Raw genomic sequence first — 22,038 nt, 5'->3', positions numbered from 1 at the left:
ATTATTATAATTATATATTATTATTATATATTATTTTATATTATTATTATTATAATTATATATTATTATTACATATTATTTTATATTATTATTATTATTATGTATGAATTATTATCATATAATTATTATAGTTATACTTATTATTATTAATAATAATAATAATAATTATTATTATTTACCCAGGTGAACCAGACCTTCCCACTGCTGTTCCTGAGATATTGATAGAGATGAACACACGTTGGATTTTCACAGTATTAGTTGCATTGTTGCTAGAAAGTTGTGTACAAAGAATAGAACAAACTGAAGCACACGGGAACAAGCTGTTGCTTGGCTCAATGTGCTTTGCTGCTTTCTAGTTGGGATTGTTTTTTATCCTGTCTGTGTATTATTGTTTATATGTGTATCCATTTTTCTACGGAACAGATCTATACTACTTTGCTCTGGTTGCAAAGGACACCTTTGAAATGGGCCAGAACGTCGTAAAATGTAGTCCAATTGAGCGAGAAAAACTCCCCAATCTGGCAACACTGCCTGCGCGTCCTCGCGCTCTAACCTCAGCGTAAATCAATGAGACCAACTGAAAAAAAGACGACTTGGAACTTAAACTGTGATTTTGCAAAAAGTATAAAAGGTAATCAAAATTCTGTTAACGATTACATTTTGACCAAGTTACGAAGTCTGAAGTAGTAAGTGTCCGAGAATGGGCGGACGGCTCCGCCGACCTCCCATTGACTTCCATTGTAAATAATAGTATTTTAAAAGTAGAATATCTTAAAAAGTCTAAAATATTGAAAAAATCTGAAAAGTGGAAGTGGAAAATTTGAGGAAGGAGATAGGTCCCAAAGTTTGTAGAGAATAAGAAAAGAAAGAAAGAAAGAAAGAAAGAAAGAAAGAAAGAAAGAAAGAAAAAAAGAAAAAAAGAAAGAAAAAAAGAAAGAAAGAAAGAAAGAAAGAAAGAAAGAAAGAAAGAAAGAAAGAAAGAAAGAAAGAAAGAAAGAAAGAAAGAAAGAAAAGAAAGAAAGAAAGAATAGAACTTAAGAAGAACAATCAATGCTCACCTAATTATTACACGTTTTCAGACAACATGTCTGGATATTTTTACTCAGATAAATGCTGTTGTCTCTCAAAATTTCAGAGGCTGCTATTATGAGCTTTACATTCACTAATAGCACCAGTGACAAAGAAAAAAGACACAATACTGTGAACTCTTATTGACTGAGACACCATCCACACTCAGGTCTAAAGACACACCTGCCTCCATATGGCTCCTTTCATCCAGACTCTACTCAGCACTCTATTGGGTCAACTCTATCTACATCCAGATGTTTACACCATTAAAGTGAGCAGAAAGAATAGTGGGGGCGAATCTCATACTGAGTCTCGATCCTTAAACATCTGGACTACTGAAATCACTGTTACTCAAAGCAACTGACTTCCTGTCTATCTTCGTTCATCCACGTGTTTATTCAGGTGGCCTAAATGCTGTATAGTTAAAGGCTAAATGGTGAGTATATCTGTACAGTGGGACAGGTGTTCCCTCCTTTCCTCGTGTGTTCAGTGTGACTGACTGCACTCGATGGGGTATTTCTGCAGGGTCGGGTGTGGGCCAGCGATGCAGCTGCAGCCTTGCTACTCTGACAGACTGACGGTAATTAAAGGAAAGATCAATGTCCACTGATGAGGGATCTGGAAACAGTTCTTAATGAAGAACACTTATGGGCTGGGCTCTCTGCTGAAACACCGTGATCTATCAACCTGTTTGATGCACAAATTAATCCTTATTTCTGCCCTTGAAAAGGGATTGAGAAGTTGGTACCATATGTCGACAGCAGTAGCCTAGAAACAACTCAGGTGAATACTTGATTTGGTCGGGAAAACCTCTTCTTTCCTCGGACTAGCGGATGCGTTGTCAAAATGTATTTGTTTCAGAATGGGATATATATCTGAATATCTAAGGGGCTTAGTTAAAGGTGAGTGGTGAGAATTAAGTGGCATCTAGCAGAATGGATGCCTCCTTGTGTCACGGCTCAAATGAAGATCAGCCCAGCCCTGAATGGGGGGGGGGGGGGGGGGGGGGGGGGTAATGCCTTCTTAACTCGGTGGGCCTAATAGGCTCCATCAAGTGACGTGTAGTTCTGATCGTAACTGATGTGTGACCTAATGAATTCAGCAATACATCTTATAATGCAGCAGGAGATTAAATTGTCTGTGAGTATAATGTCTGAGCTAGGCGTGTGGAAAACAATGTGCCAGCAGTCTGAGCAGTAATTCAGCACACCACTGGCAAGTAAAATAAAATAAATAGGGGGAATGTGTTGGCACAGCACACCTTGTGCTGTCATGGTCCGACGCGGCAATAGGGGGAGACGGGTTAGTGGTGGGCTTGCGCTTCAGCCCTCAGGGGATCAGAGCACACCTGTTTAAAAATCCAGCAAGGAATCTTGTGCCTTGACACTCTGCTTCTAGGTGCTGTCGTAGGTGATGTGATCATTTAGGAAGTACCTACCGGCACTCAACAGGCCAGAACAGTCACCTTACAGGCCAGTAGAGAAAACGTACAGGCCAGTACAGGCCAGTACATGCACCTTACAGGCCAGTACAGGAACCTTACAGGCCAGTACAGGCCAGTACATGCACCTTACAGGCCAGTACAGGCCCCTTACAGACCAGTACAGAAATATGACAGGCCAGTACAGGCCCCTTACAGACCAGTACAGAAATATGACAGGCCAGTACAGGCACCTTACAGACCAGTACAGAAGCCGTACCAGCCAGTATAGGCCCCTTACAGACCAGTACAGAAATATGACAGGCCAGTACAGGCACCTTACAGACCAAAACAAGCCAGTACAGGCCAGTACAGGAACTTACAGTTGGTTGCAAACTGCACCCTCTCTGCCAGATGCTACGGAATCAACACACTCCACCTTTAAACGTTTATTTTGAGTACACTAGTGTGTTGATCTGAAAAGATATGAAACCTTTAACATCAGTCAATTTTCAGACATATTTTTTTGTGTGTGTTTTCAATCAGGTTCAGAGGAATAGAAGCAGTTGTGACGTCTATAAATGACCACCTGTTTCCTCGCTGAAGAGCCAGACTGCGCTGTATTTCGCTCCTCTGCTGATGCGTAATGGGGGAGCTGTTATGACAGGAAGTCCTGTCAGGGCTTCCTGCTCCATCCTTCAGGCACTGATGTGTGGGAGGAGGATGGCTGTGAAAAGAGAGAAGGTTAACACTCTCACATCTTACACCGTGACAAGTCTCACCTCGCATCTGTGGTAAGGGGCAAGACCAGGAGCGGATTAGATGAGCCACCTGAGGTGGAATTACACCATATTTACACTAGAGGGGGATTTATCGACCAATTAGTCTCAAAAATCAGTCTGTAGATAAATTATCTAAAATCTGATCTTAACCCGGGGTGAATGGGTGAATCTATCGAATGAAACTTGGCCAGCACTAGTAAACCCTTCCCTGGAAGACAAGACATCCAAAACGTCTAGTATATTGTCGAAAACTCTTCCAAATTCATATCTTTGTGTTCAAAACATATGTTCAACTTTGCCCTCTGAGTCAGGAATGTCAATTAATCATAAAATGGTAAATATAATATAGGTAATACATAATCCCGTGAAATGGTTTGAGAGCAGAATGTGTTTACCAGTACCCAAAGCACACATCCCACAATGTGTGCTTATGAGGAGCACTGGTCATGTGATGTTGGTACGATGTGAACATCCATCCCACAGATTGAGGCCGGGCTTTGGCTGAGAAACGGGCCCCAAAACACACACCTCTAAACCGAGAACTGTCAGGGTTCATTTCTCACCTCAAAGTAGCCAAACAAATGTTCTATTCTGGCTGGAGGTCATCTCATTACGAGCATGTTTGTGGGGTTGGATATACAGGCCATTTGTTCAGCATAGATGGCAGCTGCCTGTGTTATTTAACTTCAATAGGCAGCTGTGGCACTAATGTCTGCGTGCACTAATGTCTATGTGCACAGCAATGCCCATACAATCCCCTGAGCAACAGACAACAGGAGAACGAGAATTCCCAGGTTGTGCTTTTGACAGTTTTTCCTTTAGATCACATCTCTCTCTTGTCTCTCTCTCTCTCCCTCTCCCCCCCTCTCTCTCTCTCTCTCTCTCTCCCTCTCTCTCTCTCTCTCTCTCCCCCCCCCTCTCTCTCTCTCTCCCCCACCTCTCTCTCTCTCTCTCTCTCTCTCTCTCTCTCTCTCTCTCTCTCTCTCTCTCTCTCTCTCTCTCCCCCCCACCTCTCTCTCTCTCTCTCTCTCTCTCTCTCTCTCTCTCTCTCTCTCTCTCTCTCTCTCTCTCTCTCTCTCTCTCTCTCTCTCTCTCTCTCTCTCTCTCTCTCTCTCTCTCTCTCTCTCTCTCTCTCTCTCCCGGGGGCTCTGTCCATTTGCCCTGCCTCCTCGTTCCGCCAGTCATTCCCCCCGATCGGTAGAGAACCAACCATCTGAATAAGGCTCAATCAGGGACACAATAGCAGACTTGAAGGATGCAGTGGTACTGAGAGCGTTGAATAAGAACGCTAACAAGGTTTTTCTTTGAGAGGAGAACATTGATGAGTACTTCTCTCCCAGCTGAATGAACCAGCACACTCACTCTTAGCAGCTTCTTATAAATGTCTTGCCTGAAGAGAAGTCCATCTTTCGTCATTGCTGGTACTCCAACTTTCCCATTGCAGTTACTTATAGCCGAGACAAGTGTCTACTTTCAGAGACGTTCCAGGATATTCATTGGGAGTGGAGCAGCTTAATAAAATACCACACCACCAAATATTAGATTGAAGGAATATCAAAGCATCAGGTACCTGACCAGGACGTAGGTGCAAAGCCTCTCATATCATCGAGTCGGAACAAAGCATTCGACCGCCTGGAAGATCCTCTGCATGGTGAAGCAGAAACTCATACCATGCAAAGAGTTCTGGTTTCAGAGTATGCCAACAAGCTCAGTGAAATGGGGCCAGAGCAGTACGCAGATAAAACAGGGAAAGTCAAGAACTATTGATTTACTCATTTAGATGATCCCCTGTATTGGGTCCATTGATGATTTTGGACGCACACGCACACACACACACAGACACACACACACACACAGACACACACACGCACACACACACACACACACACACACACACACACACACACACACACACACACACACACACACACACACACACACACACACACACACACACACACACAGGTGAACTTCCGGTTCGGAATCGGAATGGAGTGGCCGCTTTGAGGATTTCGAAGGGTTGACATAAAAAAAAAGGATTTTAGCCACCATTCCTCTAATTCATCCCACCATAGCTCCAGGTTTCCAAACCAACCAATCAACCTGATCCAATTCTCAAATAATAAGCTCAGATGAAGCACTGCGCAATGTCGGTCAGAGACGGACAAGCGACGAGGTCGTGGCCATCTAGGGCGGCCGTCTCCTTTTCCAGCGTTCAGGAACCGTTTCCTGCCATCCCCTTTTAATTTGATCCCGCTTGTTTGGCACGAAGCCAACCACTTGTCATGCTGATCGTTTCCCGCAGCATTATCTTTAGACATATGGTACATTTATTTATTTTCTGCTGCAAGAAAATAGTTCGCCCTGAACCCTATCATATAATTGGTTGAAGCAATTTATTGAAATTTGTATGAGTTATACAATTGAAATCAGTTATTCAACAACAATAATCATCATTATAGTTATTATTAATAATATTATGCAGAAATGTAACTCTAGGACAATAATAGCCTCCCTATATTCCTCAGTAAGGGTTATCAAGGTAACCCCAAACAGCCTCACACTTTCTAGCTGCTGCAAAAACCAATGAGTACAAATATCCATGAGGATGCGTTTTTTATAGCTATAATGTGCTCATTAGCAGTCAAAGTACAACCAAACTGCGCGAGTCTTGCAAAATAAACGTGTTGTTTATAAATACACATAATAATATATACAAATATAGATATATGTGTTTTAGTTCTCTCTCTCACCCAGGGCCGGATTAACAATTTTCTGTGCCCTGGGCAACAAGGCTCTAGGGCCAAATCCTGGGCCCCTATACTATAGGTACTGATGGGCCCCCCTGCGCCAGGTTGTTGACGGGGGGGGGGGATAAGAAATTTTTTTTGGTCGTGTTATGTGGTGTCTGAAGATGTATGTTTGCACTTTGAAAAAAAAAAAAAAAAAAAAAAAAAAAACGTTATCAAGGGCCCCTTTCATGTCACGGGCCCTGGGCAAGTGCCCAGTTGCCCTAATGGTTAATCCGGCCTTGCTCTCACCGACTCCACAGTTTAATTATATAAATTAAACTTTAATATACACAATTTACACAGGAATTATTTTAAGTAGAAAATGTGTTACTAAGGACCTTCGTCATTATTGAAATAAAGAAACAGGAAGGTCCATGACTCAACACACAATGTGTGATGGTAGAAATGGGATGGATCAGCTGAGATCGCTCAAGGAAACATTACTTCAGACGTCCATGAGACAATTAGAAACACTACTCTTGTTAAGGGCTGTGTTTTCAAATGATATTACATTGATCCGATATATCCCTGTTTGTCTGTGTTTGTAGCATGCAGCAGATTTTTGTTATATTGAAGGTCTCCTCTCGTGTCTTGAAGAGGACAAGTAAAGACTAATTGTTGGTTAAGAGTTCATCTCCGAACTCGACTTAACAATGATGACAACAGTTGTTTATTTGCCATTTGGGACTTTCGTTCAACTTACAATGTGGAATTGCACACAGATTTTGCCCACCTATTCATTTTCTTGGAAGCTTCACAGTCAACGCCTGGAGCAGGTAGGAGACGTAGAAGATGTTTTCACACCTTTCTATACTTCATTTCATCCTGCTGTGCTTTTTTGTCAGAATCTTAGTAAGCCTAGTCGTCCTCTGCCCACACATTTTCAATAAATAATGATTTGATAAAAAAACGTATAATGACTGAATGAATGTGAATTTATTTTCTGGTGCATTAAGATTTACTGGAGCACCCCTTTCAGATATCTCAAAGAAAGCTGTGATCTTGTACTAAGAGAAGGTGAACTTACTTTACTTCCTGTAGTTTCAGTTATCATGTTTATCAATCTATCAATAATCAACAATCTATACTCAAACATATTCAATTCAATGGTCTTTCAAACGTACATTTATAAAATGTAAGCCTTTCTATATTCCACTGGTCAGTATATTACCATTTTCATGCCTTGATATCTGACATATATACTTCTTTCATTGGTCCGAACATCATATCTTTTAACCTATGTATTTCTACAATGTTGCCAGTATATATGCAACATGAATACATCATTTATGCTTCAAAGACTCTCAGTCCAAGATGCCTGTTCCATCACTTGAACCAGCAAGTGAAAGCTCAACCGTAAGCTAGAAATGATGAACGTCTTCTGTATTCACAAGAGGAGCACATGTACTGTTTATAGATCAGTGAATGTCCCCTTCATTATAGTTCTGTCATTACCCTTTCTGTAAGCACCCCTTCTGAGAGCACCCCTTCTGTAAGCACCACTTCTGTAAGCACCCCTTCCGTAAGCACCCCTTCAGGTGAGCTCTCCAAACAAGAGGGGTGTTGAAATAATGGGGACGTTGTACATTTATGTATGAGATATATCATAATTTTAAAAATATTATTATTATAATTATTATTATTATTATTATGATTATCATCATTAAAGTGTATAGTACAATCTAGTGTTTAGGTGCTCTTTAAGTTATGTTCATGCAGGGGTTCCTGTAGCTCTTTGAAGTATTCCCCATCCCCGTTCCCAGCCGGTATCTCGGTGCCATGGGGTAACTTGTCTCAAGAGAGCTTCTGTAGCCTTTGATTATAGCGCACATCGCTTCTCACTAAGACAGTTATCTCTGAAATATGAGCTCATAATTGCTTCTGCCCTACTTCTCTGTAAGGAACAGACAGGAATCTCGATATTTGTGGATGTTTTCCTTTTCCGAGTTTAATGGAAAAAATAAGTTTAAATCAAATCAAAACATACTTATAATCATCCGACCATTTCTTACTTTATGCCAGCCTTCTGTAATTGCAAACGTAATGATGTTATGTTGGTAACTGGTCTGAAACTCAGGTCCCGAGAGACTGATACGAGAACACCTACATACCGCAGGTTTAAATTAACCTTCTAATCTCAACCTGAACAAACAATGTTATGCTTGTGTTTCCAAATAGAAAGTTTAAGTTAGGGGATATATTTTTTGGGCCAGACTAAATCTAATTAATTGAAATACCAACAGCTACAGATGTGTCATTTGGTCATCATGAATTAAAATTAGTCAAATCCATCTGCCACAAAAGCTTTGTATGATAGAATAAACAATAATGATAATGTATGAGTGTATCTTTAAGTATGATTGCTACGATTGCTGGGCTGGACGGCCTACGGGAACAATTACCTTACACTCTGTCATAGGGTGAACATCAGGTCAAACAGAAATCCATTTCTCCCGTGGACACAAACCCCTGATTGCGACCAAAGGGAGGTTCAAATCCCTGATTAGTGTTCCGCAGGACAGAACGGTAACAAGAACCCGTTCTTCTGTTGCTTCTGACGCTGATCGAGTCGTTCCCTCTTCCCGAGCCTCCGAGCTACACCTACTTATGATGCTAATCAGTGGACCGACTCGTCATCTTAATTACAATCTGTGTTGCCTAATAACAAGTAACATCATATTCAAGATAGGGCCAACACAGTTTACACGCTAATGCTACACACTATTGTGAAACAATATGTAGGCTATTTGTTCAACGTAAAGTGTTTTATTAGGGGAATACATATGAATAATAGGAAATGCACATTTGCCAGTGTGTCAATCATGGCCAGTACTAACAACTCTCTTTCAGTCCATTATATATATTCAATTAACAGAGTGGAAAGTTTAAGAACGCACTCTGTTGGTTAAGTGCAGATTGTGGACACGCTATTTCCATTTTCGAATCAAATGAATCTGTTTATTTTCTTAGCTCTCATCTTTATAGCCAGTAAAATGCTGGTGTCTCTGGTGTTGACCATTAATTTATGTACTTACTCATAGCTGATTTAACCCATAACTTTATTCTGGTAAACACCCCTACACTTTTGACTGCATTTTTCTTACAGATGTATTTTGTTCATATGTTTGGTACAAAACATGAATACATTTTTGAGTTGGGATATCTCGGTCACACCTTGGAAACAAGTGTGTTTGTTCCTCCAAATCAATACAAACTCAGCTTTGCATTCCCTGACAGATTACTTAACTGTTTGAATATTTAACTTGTCTGATCTGATAACACAGGCTCGCTTAAATCAACAGAGAGCCTAATCTTGTACACTGAAAAACATACAATCCTGACTACAATTCAATGTCACCAGTGGATTGTAAAGCCTTTATGTGTTCAGCTCCTTAGAGTCCCAATGTCATAAACAGCTCTGCCAGACATTGAGAATGTGAAAACACAGTATCAGTCTTGGCTGACTTCACTGGGCTGGCTTCCTTTACTCTGCTGGGATTCAATTCAAAACCATTGCGGCGACTTGCTTGTGCATCCACCTGGTCTATTTGATGGAGGAACTCATTAACCTACAAACATTCCTTCCAAGAGCTTCCAAGACAAAGCTGTCCTCTGTGGGCCACTGTCCTTTCTGTTTCATTTCCCCTGCCTGTGAAAAAGGTTATTCACCGGCCTCATAGAACTCATTCAGGAGGATATGTCAAGAAGCAGTATTGACACTAACATAATCATTGAGTTCAGTTGTGTTACCTTAATCCCTTCCTACTGATAGGATTACTTTAGTAATGGAAGAATTATTAACAAATTAATTTTTTTCCAATCTCTGGAGAACTACACTTTTAAACATATATTTATTTAAAGATAAATAAAGATATATAAAATATATTGTGTAGATATACACGTGATATATACGTGCACTGCACATAACATGTAACAGTATTTATCTTTGGAATTGTCATACATATCCTTTAAGATTTTTTTGTCATGGAGAGGAGGTCTTCACCAGTATATCGATAGACTGGTGAAGACCTCAGACAACACTGTTCATTAATTAACAGTGTTATCGTGGAGAGGAGGTCCTCACCAGTCCATGAACAATGTTACCACGGAGATCTTCATCCGTCTATTTCACCTCCAAAATGAACAGTGTTGTCATGGAGATCTTCACCTAGGTCACGTCCCTCCCACATGTCAGGTCTGACCGCTCTTATTCATGACAGAGACCCTCAAGTTTGAACCACACATCACTTTGGACGAGTGAATCAATAACTTCATTACTTTTATGAAATCACAAAACAAGTGATGAGGTGGGGGCTCCGAGCCAACCACTTAACATTTTTAATCTTGAAGTATTTCAGTATGGATCGGCTCGATAGGTAAAGGGTTGAGGCAAATCAGATGGCAGGATCTTATTTGATTTAGAGGACAGCCAAGCAATGTCTGTTTGCCATGTATTCATATGAGCAGTGAGCACATCTCAACTATACCTCTCGTTAGATTAGCATCAGTAACTATAATATTAAGGTGATCAGAATAACTGCCCCTTATGCTTCCAACCCTTTCTCAACCATTCGTTTAATTGTCCTGAATCACAAATGAAAGCAACTGCAGCGATTATGTGGCTTTCAAAGAACCAAGAAACACTTGAAGGTTTTACCGATGACCAGAGACATTTTTAATAATACAATGAGTTAATTACTCAATAATTAAGGATCCCATTGTGTTTGTTCTGGAACATGAGTTCTAGCTGGCTGTGAGATGCTGCGTGAGATCCCAGTGTGTACCTGGGAACGCTAACCCACTGCAGTGCTCATTACTTAGGGACACATGGAAACCAAGGTCGTTGCACACAGAGATCGAAAAGAATAAAAACTAGATTTTCAGTCAATCAGAGAACCTTCTGACTACAGTCTGAATGAGTCATGCCATGAGGCCCCATAGGTGGGTAGGAGACGTTACGAAGACGCCTCAAGGACTGGTCTGGGTTCAAGCCCTCGCTTTATCCTCGAATAAGGCTGTCCACGTTGACGCAACGCAATGACCTCGCAGTCGCTTTCGACGCAGTCGTGAGCCTGTTTGGTTCTGCGTCGGGTCTACCTTAGCGGACCAATCAAAGCCCTTGCTGCTACATCGCCTCGACGCAAGGTTACGATTTTTGAGAGGCGCACGTCAGGCCCATGCGGTGGACGCAAGGAGAGTCCGCAAGAACAAGATGGGTCCGTAAACCCCCTTGCGTTGCTTCGCCATGCAACCATAGCTAAGCCTTTATGCGCCACTTTCTGTCTGGCACTGAGAGGAGGCTTGGTGGGGCTTAGTCAAGACGAAAATGCTAACACGAAGATTAGCTTTAACATCAAATACGGCTCCCCTTTACATGGAACTGACATTCGTACTGCTACATGTGGCGTCACATTATGACCAAGGCCCTGACCTTTGATCGAGGCCTACTATTGATCTCCACACAGATGTTTCTATGGCTAAGCAAAAGTGCAGAAGCATGGTGAATCGGATGTCAAGATTAATTTTAAGACTTTTGTCACATTATCAATCGAAGGCTTATCTGCAGGAAATGTATGCAATTAAATCCAATTTCCAGAATAATAAAGTACGTATTAGACCCTTTTGATCACACCAACAGCACCAAACAGGAACGTGCCTTTCAGCATAAACGTTACAGAGTTCAGCGAATCATCGCGTGTGCAGGGTCCGAGTTCTAGTGACTTGTGGGTGTTTTGTAATTCTGGCTTGGTTGCAAAATGCACTTTAAATTCCATAGTGGAAAAAAGTCAGGCAACCGTGATGTACAACGGCATTCAGAAGACCAACAGCATGAGAACGACGGAACCACACGGCCCATGAATCCACATGAACGCTTTCACTTCTCCGCAGCCCTTGTTTTAAGACCATCTGTTCACCGCAGAAGAATCATCATGTACACATTGTCATACACGCTCACCCCGATGCAGCGTATCAGCCCTGCACCTGATGGTGATGTATCACTTTCTGCGACACACGCCTCAAAGAGAGACCAATGTATCGGGGGAAAGCACTCTGAATAAATCATGTCAAGTCACAGCGGTTTACATGAATTATTGAATTTAATTGCTCCGTGCTTGTGTAGTCACACGGCGGGGTAGTATCAATACACGTTCCCTTAGAAGCAGCTCCCAGTGAGGCCACAGTGATTCCCTCCGTCAGCTCCTCTATCGATCTCCACCTCCTGACTACTCCTCTAGTTTGCTTCTCCTACGGTGTGTTGCTGTGCGTTCAAAACCAGGTGCTTTTTCACCGGGTCTTGTTGTAGATCGCCCAATGCACTCCACTTTGCATTACACCTCAAACTGTATAGGTCTCTACACATCCCGTGTAACTCAATCTTCCTTATTTTCCCTGGTTTTCCCACTGAATCCATCACAGTTACCCTCTGGACATCTGTTCAATGTGAGCTTCTCTAAGATGTTCTGTTCCCCCTGGTGATGTGTAGTCTAAGAGGCAGGAACGTGTCATTGTGTTGTTCATGTGAGATCTATGTTGGAGGAAAGCTAAATACCAGGTCCTTCTTGAATAGGGGGTCAATGCCAACACTCTTGGCTAGGCAAACTCATTTGTCAAAAAAGGAAACAAATAATTCCAAGCAAAGGGATGAGGATGGTGTGTAATTGTTAACCAGGAGACAGGGGGACACAGGGACATTAATATGGAGCTGGAGGATGCATATCGTGGCAGTGAGGAATGGGTGACCTTTCCTCCAGCTATGATGCTCTGGAGCACATGAAATATTCTCATGAAGAAACGCACGAGGGCACTCATCAAAACGATGGGTGTGTGTGTGTGTGTCGTGTGTGTGTGTGTGTGTGTGTGTGTGTGTGTGTGTGTGTGTGTGTGTGTGTGTGTGTGTGCGTCTGTGTGTGTGTGTGTGCGTTTGTGTGTGTGTGTGTGTGTGTGTGTGTGTGTTGAAGTAACATTCCAATACAAAATGTATAAAAAGGTTTTTATTTGATTTTTATAAAATAATTGAAAATAATACGATTGTCATCAATATTAATACATGTAGGCATCTCTGTGGCAGTTTGAAAATGAGTTCCCTGCCATTCAGTGAGTCCTTAGTGGTTTGAACACACCAATGCGTATTCTTTTTGTAGTCTTGCTGTTATTTTATTATTAGTTACTGTCTTTGATTTTATTTCTGGCTTGTTGTGTCAAAGGTAAATATGAAGTATATTTTACGGTACAAAAAGGAAAGGGCTTAATACCACAACAGATTTAAACAAAGTCTTGTGTTCTCATGAAGACCTTTCTCCTTTGTGCTTTAATCAAACAAGTAGAAGGATATTCCTGAATGCATAATCAGACATCTTGTGTCTCTGTCAAGTATTTGACTCGAGAACTTTTACTGGGGGTTTCAACGTCATGTTTTCTCTTAGACTCTCCACCTTTGCCAGAGGAACATTAAGAACAGACATAAGTAGAACCTATGTGGATTAGGGTCCAGCTACACAGAGCTTTAGCCTACACCGCCTGCTATGCTTGTCACTAGCTGCCGAGGAATGAATTCATGTAGTTTCTTTTTTTCTTCCTTGCTGCTCCTTTCCCCTGGCAGGTGGTGAATCCGCTCGCAAACTCCAGCCTCAATCCAGCCAATTGCCAACATACCATCTACGTACCCGGATCATCAGGTTCATCTTATATAATACCAAGCCGTTTAACTGCCTTTACACACATGTAAAGGCAGTTAAAGAGTTCGGAACCCTTATCACATGAGCAGCTCTCGCACTCTCTGGGCTCGGACCTCAACAGCTGATGTTTTGTTTGTGGAGTTCCATGAAGGCATTATCATCAGACCTGCAGTGTGCGATGTGACCAACAGTAATTCCTTCACTAATCGCACACTCGTAGACTGGTAGTATTCTGCATATGATAGAGGAGGGATGTTCTGCAGGCTCTAAAGTCCTGAGAGGAGCTCAGCCACGAGGCCAGTTGAGCTCATGAGCTTAGGATGCTTCACTTGAATCCCAGTGGAGTCGTTATGTGATATATTATATTTTGCATTCAAGATTCAACAGTCTTTCCCTTAAGTCAAGGTGACTCAGGATGCTAACACAGGGGGTAAAATGTGTGGCATTTATCCACAAGTGTCGAACTTCAGCGCTGGTCTGCAGTTCTTTCTGCCAACATTTTATCTCAATGCTACACAAGCACAATCTGTGGGTTGGAATTTTGACAAATAGCAAAGGTCAACCAGGCAGATTCTTAATGGTTTGCTAACTTGTTTTCTGTGAATAATAAACATATATTTAAATTGTAATAAACCCAGACAATGTCAAATAAATATGTTCAAGACTGTATGTTTCCAGTGAGGATAAGGCTCCTATTGGAATGAATATTGGAACTATTTAATGCAGTAATGGCATTTTGTATAAATGTTTTCCCTTTTGGTATAAATGTATTCAACAGTTTATCAAATGAAAATACAAATCCATGAAAGTATGTGTCGTGTACAACAATACTTTATTTTGGGTTGTAGAATTTATCCCAATCATTAAGTTTCAACACGACTGTACGACCAGTCTTGTACAGTATCTTGTGTCCTCAGACATGCTCAAAAAAATCAAACATGAATCAATGAACAATATAAATCAGTTCAATGCTGACGCTTCTAGACCAAATCCACCGTTGCCTTTGGTCCAAACTCTGCACTTTCTAAGACACACCAACGAAACATCGTTCAATTATTCAGTTTAGAAATGTCAAGATATAAAGACGCTTTGCTTTGCTCACTGGTTGTATTTTGCTTCCTCAACCATTCTAGTCAACAATCACCAATTAGCAGAGTTTGGCTCTGTGCTGAGCTTGTGTAAGATACCAAGGAGGCAAACGTCTGACAGGACTTCAACTTATTATTTATTGTCTCTCAACAGACAGTATCTGCTTTGTTTGTTGGAGACAGAGATGATGGGACTATAGGGATAGTCGACAGCTGGGAATCTCTCTCTCTCTCTCTCTCTCTCTCTCTCTCTCTCTCTCTCTCTCTCTCTCTCTCTCTCTCTCTCTCTCTCTCTCTCTCTCTCTCTCTCTCTCTCTCTCTCTCTCTCTCTCTCTCCCCCCCCCCTCCCTCCCTCCCTCCCTCCCTCCCTCTCTCCGTCCCTCTAATGAAATCAGCTGTCTTTATGCCAAAGACTTGCAGAAATCTGTCTGTGGACGATAGCAAACGTCTCCGGCCTGGCCAAAGCTTCCAGAGACGACTTTTTATTATTGGATTGATTTAGCTTCTCTATCTTTTAGAAAAGTTATTTATAGATTTATTGGGATCATTGGAGAAGGTGTTATTTAAGAATGTTATTTAAGTGAGCTTATCCACAGTTTGCTACCGTAACATCCACGTACCACCGTCTAAAATACATTACAACCACAGTAACTACATCAAATCTCGTTCAGCAGGACATCAGTTCCTTTGATGGGCTTTAGGAGCCTAACAGAAAGGCACCTTTAGTCCCGTGAAATGTTAACATAAAGGCACCTTTAGTCCTATGAAATGTTAACATAAAGGCACCTTTAGTCCCGTGAAATGTTAACATAAAGGCACCTTTAGTCCTATGAAATGTTAACATAAAGGCACCTTTAGTCCTATGAAATGTTAACATAAAGGCTCCTTTAGTCCTATGAAATGTTAACATAAAGGCACCTTTAGTCCCATGAAATGTTAACATAAAGGCACCTTTAGTCCTATGAAATGTTAACATAAAGGCTCCTTTAGTCCTATGAAATGTTAACATAAAGGCTCCATGTTTTCATGGCCCTGTGAAATGTTAGCATGAAGACTCCTGTTTCTATTAGTCATATGAAATGTTCACATAAAGGTTCCTTGTTCTCAGGGTCCTACGAACTGGCCTACTTGCCTTCTTGCTGAGAAATATGGAAAATTGCAACTTCTGCACCGAGGCAGCAAACAAAGAAGCAGGAATAAATCAGTTGTTATACTCTTTCTGAGCCATATGGACTGTCTGTGTCTGGGTGTTTTCATAAGAGAAATACTACAATGGTTCAGATCTCTGCTTACCATCTTGGAAGTCAGTGTCAGTCCATTTATTTATGGATTGGATGTTCTTCTTAAGAGTCCGAGAGAGATAGACGAGTAGAACAGACATTACTTCTTTATTTGGATCAGACCTACGTGTTTGATTTCAGGGTATTTATCCTCTAGAATCCAGTTTTGAGACTATGACTGCAGAACTCGTTTGTTAGTGACATTAATCACCCACTAGAGTGACTGGCTGATGAAAGAGACCTGATCAATGATTGCATCATGTGTGTTCCATAGAAACAAACCGCTATTTTCCTCCTTATAGATAATATGAAAATCTGTATTTATTATCTATGGACACCAACTTCTTGCTTAAAAGTTATTAGATGAAAGATATTTATATCATGCTTTAAGCCAGTTAATGAATGTCCATATCACTTTGAAAAATTATGAAAATTGAATTAGTGTTTAACTAGTGAATAGAAAAATCAAACCAAGAGTGCTCTGGATTTCTGTACAAAAATCATAAGGCATTGGAAGCAATGAGAAGACCATATTCAAAATAAATGTTTATGTTAGATTCAAGGAAACTGTCGACTTTCTTTCAATACAACAAACCAGAAGTGAGTTCACCTGTTTCCTTCAGCTTTACTGCTAAACTCGCCCACCCAGAATTCCACCCTGCTTGCCTAACAGTTTGAAATGAGAGACAAAGTTGATATTCTGAAATCTCTATTACATACCAATGTTTATGGATATGCCCTGAAAAGTATTTCAGTTAATAAAGCATGAAATATAACCAGTGGTTAGGAAATTATGTTGTGTAAAGAAATGCAATTGACTGATTCAAAATTGTGGTTGGGGTCCATGAAATAACAAGGTAATGTTTCTGAAATGCTGATTAATGCAAGGGAGCCAAAAAAAAAATTATTAAAATATATTCATCATTTATAAATGTCTAGTGTTTATTGTTTATTTAATTCACCAAATGACGACTCAGAAATCATCCAAACCATCCAGAAAGTAATCCGAGTACTCAGGCAACAACACTGCCCTCATTATAGTCCCTGCTAGATGAATCCTAATATGATTCACAGGGTGGATAAACACAACGTGAAGCCCAATGAGCATGATGGTTGAGGGATACTTTATCTGCCAGATCGGGGATCTGGCATTCTGCTTGTTAAAGCAGAACTTCTGATCCAGCAGTCCTACTGTGTTACAGCAGAACTTCTGATCCAGCAGTCCTGTTACAATTAGAACTTCTGGTCTAGCATTCCTACTGTGTTATAGCAGTAGCTCTGATCCAGCAGTCCTACTGTGTTACCGCAGAACTTCTGATCCAGCAGACTTATTGTGTTACAGAATAACTTCTGGTTTAAAAGTCCTAATGTGTTAGAATAGCTTCTGGGTAGCAGTCCTACTGTGATAGAGCAGAACCTCTGATCCAGCAGTCCTACAGTATTATAGCAGAACCTCTGATCCAGCAGTCCTACGGTGTTATAGCAGAACCTCTGATCCAGCAGTCCTACTGTGTTATAGCAGAACTTCTGTACTAGAAGTCCTACTGTAGAGGAACTTCTGAGCGGAGACGGAACAGAGGCTGGTCTGGATACCAGAAGGGGCGAGGGATGGAGGCCAGGCCTTATCTCCTGTTATGTTCCTTTCCTTTCCTAATTCCTTGAGGCCTTCAGAAAGGGATTTTGATCCATGTATTTCTACAGTGGTCAGTCCAAAAGGGTGATGATTTGAAACCTTTACCGACACTTGTTTACAGTTTACTTGTGCTGGCTGTGCTTGTGTTCACCAATCACAGGCTTACAGATCTCCGCCTCCAGCATCAGGATCGGTCGGAAGAAATGAAGCGAGAAAGAGTGCAACGCCCGTTCACCAGATCAGAGCGGAGATGATGTCTCCATCGACCCCGAGAAGAGGAGGAGGGAACGGACTCCTGGAAACCAGCCTCACACACACTCTCTCATTCCCACAGGCACGCTAACACACTCATTCACACACGCACACAAACACACACACATACTCACTACACACACTGAATGCTAAAAACATAAAACTAAAAACTCAGGCCTGAAGAACAGAGAGCTGAACACTCAGATCCAGACTAAAGCACCAGGGAGTCCCCGACGGGACTCCCAGATGTTGGAGGTCCATAGCGGCCAGGATAGCGACCAGGACAGCTTCACAGTTCCGCTGCTAATGAGTTAAAATTAGAGAACAGCGGTCTGGGATTTCCTCTCTCTCCTTCTCCACTTTCACTCTGTTGTTGGCATGCAAATAGCTGCAGGGCTCCGGTAATCCTGAAACCATGTGATGTGATTATTTGTACATTCCTAGTTTATTAGGATCCCAATTAGATGAACACACTGCTGAAAGCTCACCCTCCTGGTCCACATGTAGACACGAGGGACATAACCTAACAGGTTCATCATCTAGAGGAACACACTGATGTCAGCTCACCCCCCTAATCCACACGTAGACACAAGGGACATAACAGATGGATTCCAAATAAATGAATGAATGCAACCTAACAAAGGGCTATGAGCATCAGTATTTTACATCAAAACTATTTTCCATACACAAACATATTACCATGTTCTCATATATTTTCATGAAATTCACCTTTGTACATTGACAATTAAACCCAGCCAAATGAATCATTAAATGTGTATTGTAATCTATAAAATGATCCTATCTTAAACTGCTGTGGGTGAGATTCTGGTTGTGAAGAGCAGATTTAAAACTCAACCACCAAACAACATCTCCCCCTCTGCTCCCTCCCTCCCTGCCTCCCTCCCTCCCTCCCTCCCTCCCTCCCCCATTGAGAAACGTTCCTTCCCACACCTGTGACAGACTGGAAGATGGATTTCCTTACCCTAACCCTAACGAAGAAATAGATGCCCTCTGTTTGGTCACATCCAAAGGCAGGCGCAATCAACTCAAATGGATATCCTCACAGAGGTTCAAGGTGATTCCTGCACAAGGTCTTCTGATGTCATTGTTCGGTGTTTGCCACATACTGTACGTTACCAACGATGACGTGCACCGCTCGAAGACGGGATGAGCAGGACGGAGCATTATCAAGACCCAGCTCCTCCGCCGTCAGACCTGAGCCTGCATACACCCTGGGACAGCTTAATCCCCTTTGGGACTATCTCTACTTTGTTTAAATGTCACTGGCGGGGCCATCACACATTAAAGGTCTATCCCAAGATTCGACTGGCTTGATCCCTCCACTACCATCAAAACCGTGTATCCGTTTGGATAAAACCAAATGCAAGCAGTAGACGGATGCTGCTCTCGTGTCATCGGTAAACCCCCATCAGCGCTGGGTGAGCTGGCCCTGTTCTGGCTCTCAAATGGGACCCACAGGCCCAGATTACTCAGGGGCCCATGGTTTATCTCGGGCCCCTGGAGCCTGAATCAGATCTCATCCTCTGTTATCTAATGGGTCTACACAGCACCAAACAAAGGAAGGCTTTCCTTTCACACCTCATATTGTACTGTTTGGGTTAGGGTTAGCATCAATATAAGTGGTTGGGGTTAGCCTTGTGGGGGCAGCATCATTAAGCAGCCTCAGCGTTTCAAAAGGAAGAGGTTGTAGTATTATTTCAGTTTTGTTTAGTTTCACAGGTTCTTATTTGGAATATCAAAATTGGCAGATTGCTATGAACACGGCCTCTCAAACGGCATCTTGCGGATTATCCAGAAACATACACATAAACGCTAATAAACGTGGGTCTCTGTAATCTCTGAACGTGCGGAGGCGTGTGTGTGGGGGATTATTTTTTAGGCCTGAAAAAATAAAATGTCACATAATATTTCAGAACATCCAATCAGGTATTAAAGGAAAATTAGTATTCCATTCTACTATTTCTTATTCAGAAACAAGTGAAATATCTGTATATGTGCACCAACCAACATTATAGGGTTATTTAACCGGATGATAAAATAATGATTTGAATTTCTAATAAAAATGATTGAAAAAAAAAAATGACAACTATTTACGGCCAGATATGTTTCTTGTTTTGAACGTATTCTGGAATGAGCTGGTTCTGATTTCAATGGTTTTATCTTGGTGGTATGGAGGCTCCACTTGAAATTCTCTGCAGCCAGTGTTGCCATGGCAACGTGGTCTGAAGCAGGTGAAGGTTGCATCTCCGTACATAGGACTGTGTGGACGTATGCGCAGTTATGGAGACGGGGGATGGATGCGCCCATTATGCTGTGACGACTAGCAGTAGACAGCCTCATGAAAGCCGAGCGGCTTACCTTGACTCGAGCCACAAAAGCACAAACTTACTGATTGTTTGAGAACCTAGACTGCACGTACTGTCCACACAACAGTCTGCGGTTGAATTCTTATTCATTGACCTATCCCTATCTTTGAGGTGTTGAAACAGGTTCTTGTTGAGCACTGCATTCTAACAGGTTGGGGTATATTATCACCTCCACAAGCCAGCTGCAGGGGCCTATAAAAACTGTTCTGTTTAAAGAACACATTTGTCTTTTTAATTCTTAGAACAGCGCCTTAGCCAGTGTGACCGGTGACTGGCATGAGGCCCTACAGACATCCAGGTGGACCCTGTGCTCCTCAAGGAGTCAAGGGCACGCTATATGCTCCGCCTGCTCCTTACTGCTCTGCCTGTCTGCTCTTTCTGCCTCTTTCTTCTCTGCCTGCTCTTTCTGCTCTGCCTGCTCTTGCACATTTCACAGTTGCTGGCTTGGCATCATCTGGCACCGCATGTGCACTAGGCCAACAAGGAAAGGGGAAACCTTTGAATACCTCCCCCACACAGTCGTCAGACAGGTACGGCTGTCACTCAGCGGGCCAATAGCTGGCAATCACTAAGGCCCTACTGATGATACAAAGAGATAACTGCCTCAGATGGGGACCGGTCCTTGTTCCATTTTTTACTTTGGCATCCTTCTCACATAGAGAGACATTCTCTAGGACCACCACAAAGGAACGGCCCCATTGTAAGCAGAGAGCGCAGCAAAAACCTTCACATTTGCTCCAGTCCACTTCCGAGCGCTGCGTGTTTTTGTCCATGCAACACGCCAACACAAACCACATGAGGAACTTTGCAGCAGCAGCACCATGAAGTACACCATTAAAGTGTATAAATTTGTGGAAGTTGTCATAATGATCCAAAAAAATTAATACAAATTCAGTGAACTAATGTGTGTGCCAGCATATAAGACCGATTTCTTAGAGCTCTTAAAGAAGCTGTTACTTTAAAATGGATGTGAAAGCCATCATGAAGACCAGACTTGTAATTGATTATTGATTCAACCTGAACCTGGTTCATCTCATTAAGATATCTCATGGCCAGCAGCAGCATAACATGGTCACCAGTTAGAGCATAAAATCAAACATCCCAAAACCTTCGGATGTTATTCCGCTTATATCGATTCGCTCAGACTATTTTGATATGGTATTATTTTCACATAGCGATGATGTTATTTCAAACTTTAACCAATTGGAGAGAAGGCTTTTGGAAACATGGCTAGTCCGATGAAATACGTCTTCATAATATTTGCCATGTCTTTTTCTTTTATTTGTGTGGCAACCTTTTTCTTTTAGTTAGAAGTAAGAATGACATCAGTTTGCCTTCATTTAGAAGACGCATCTACTGTATGAAGCCTATTTAACCTTGATGGGTCAGAACTATAAGACAAGGAGTCCTTTTCTGCAGCTCAGTGCTAGCAGATCTATTTTTATATTAGTTCTGCTTACACATTTGACAATGGTTCGATCAGAGGCCTGATGAACACCAAACAGAATATTAGAAACATCCAGTTAATGAGGAAATGGCTTATTTATAAGCGTCTCCAACACTCTTGGTAACCAAGGCAGTAAAGCGCAGAGTCTAACAGGTAGGATCAGATCCTGCTCCTCTCTTGAAAAGGGAAACACTCCAGCTGCTCTCCATCTGC

This window comes from Gadus morhua, chromosome 23 (genome assembly GCF_902167405.1).
Source record: "Gadus morhua chromosome 23, gadMor3.0, whole genome shotgun sequence".
In the NCBI taxonomy this organism is placed as follows: domain Eukaryota; kingdom Metazoa; phylum Chordata; class Actinopteri; order Gadiformes; family Gadidae; genus Gadus; species Gadus morhua.
The sequence above is the reverse complement of the archived record's forward strand: the minus strand, read 5'-3'. Positions refer to the sequence as shown.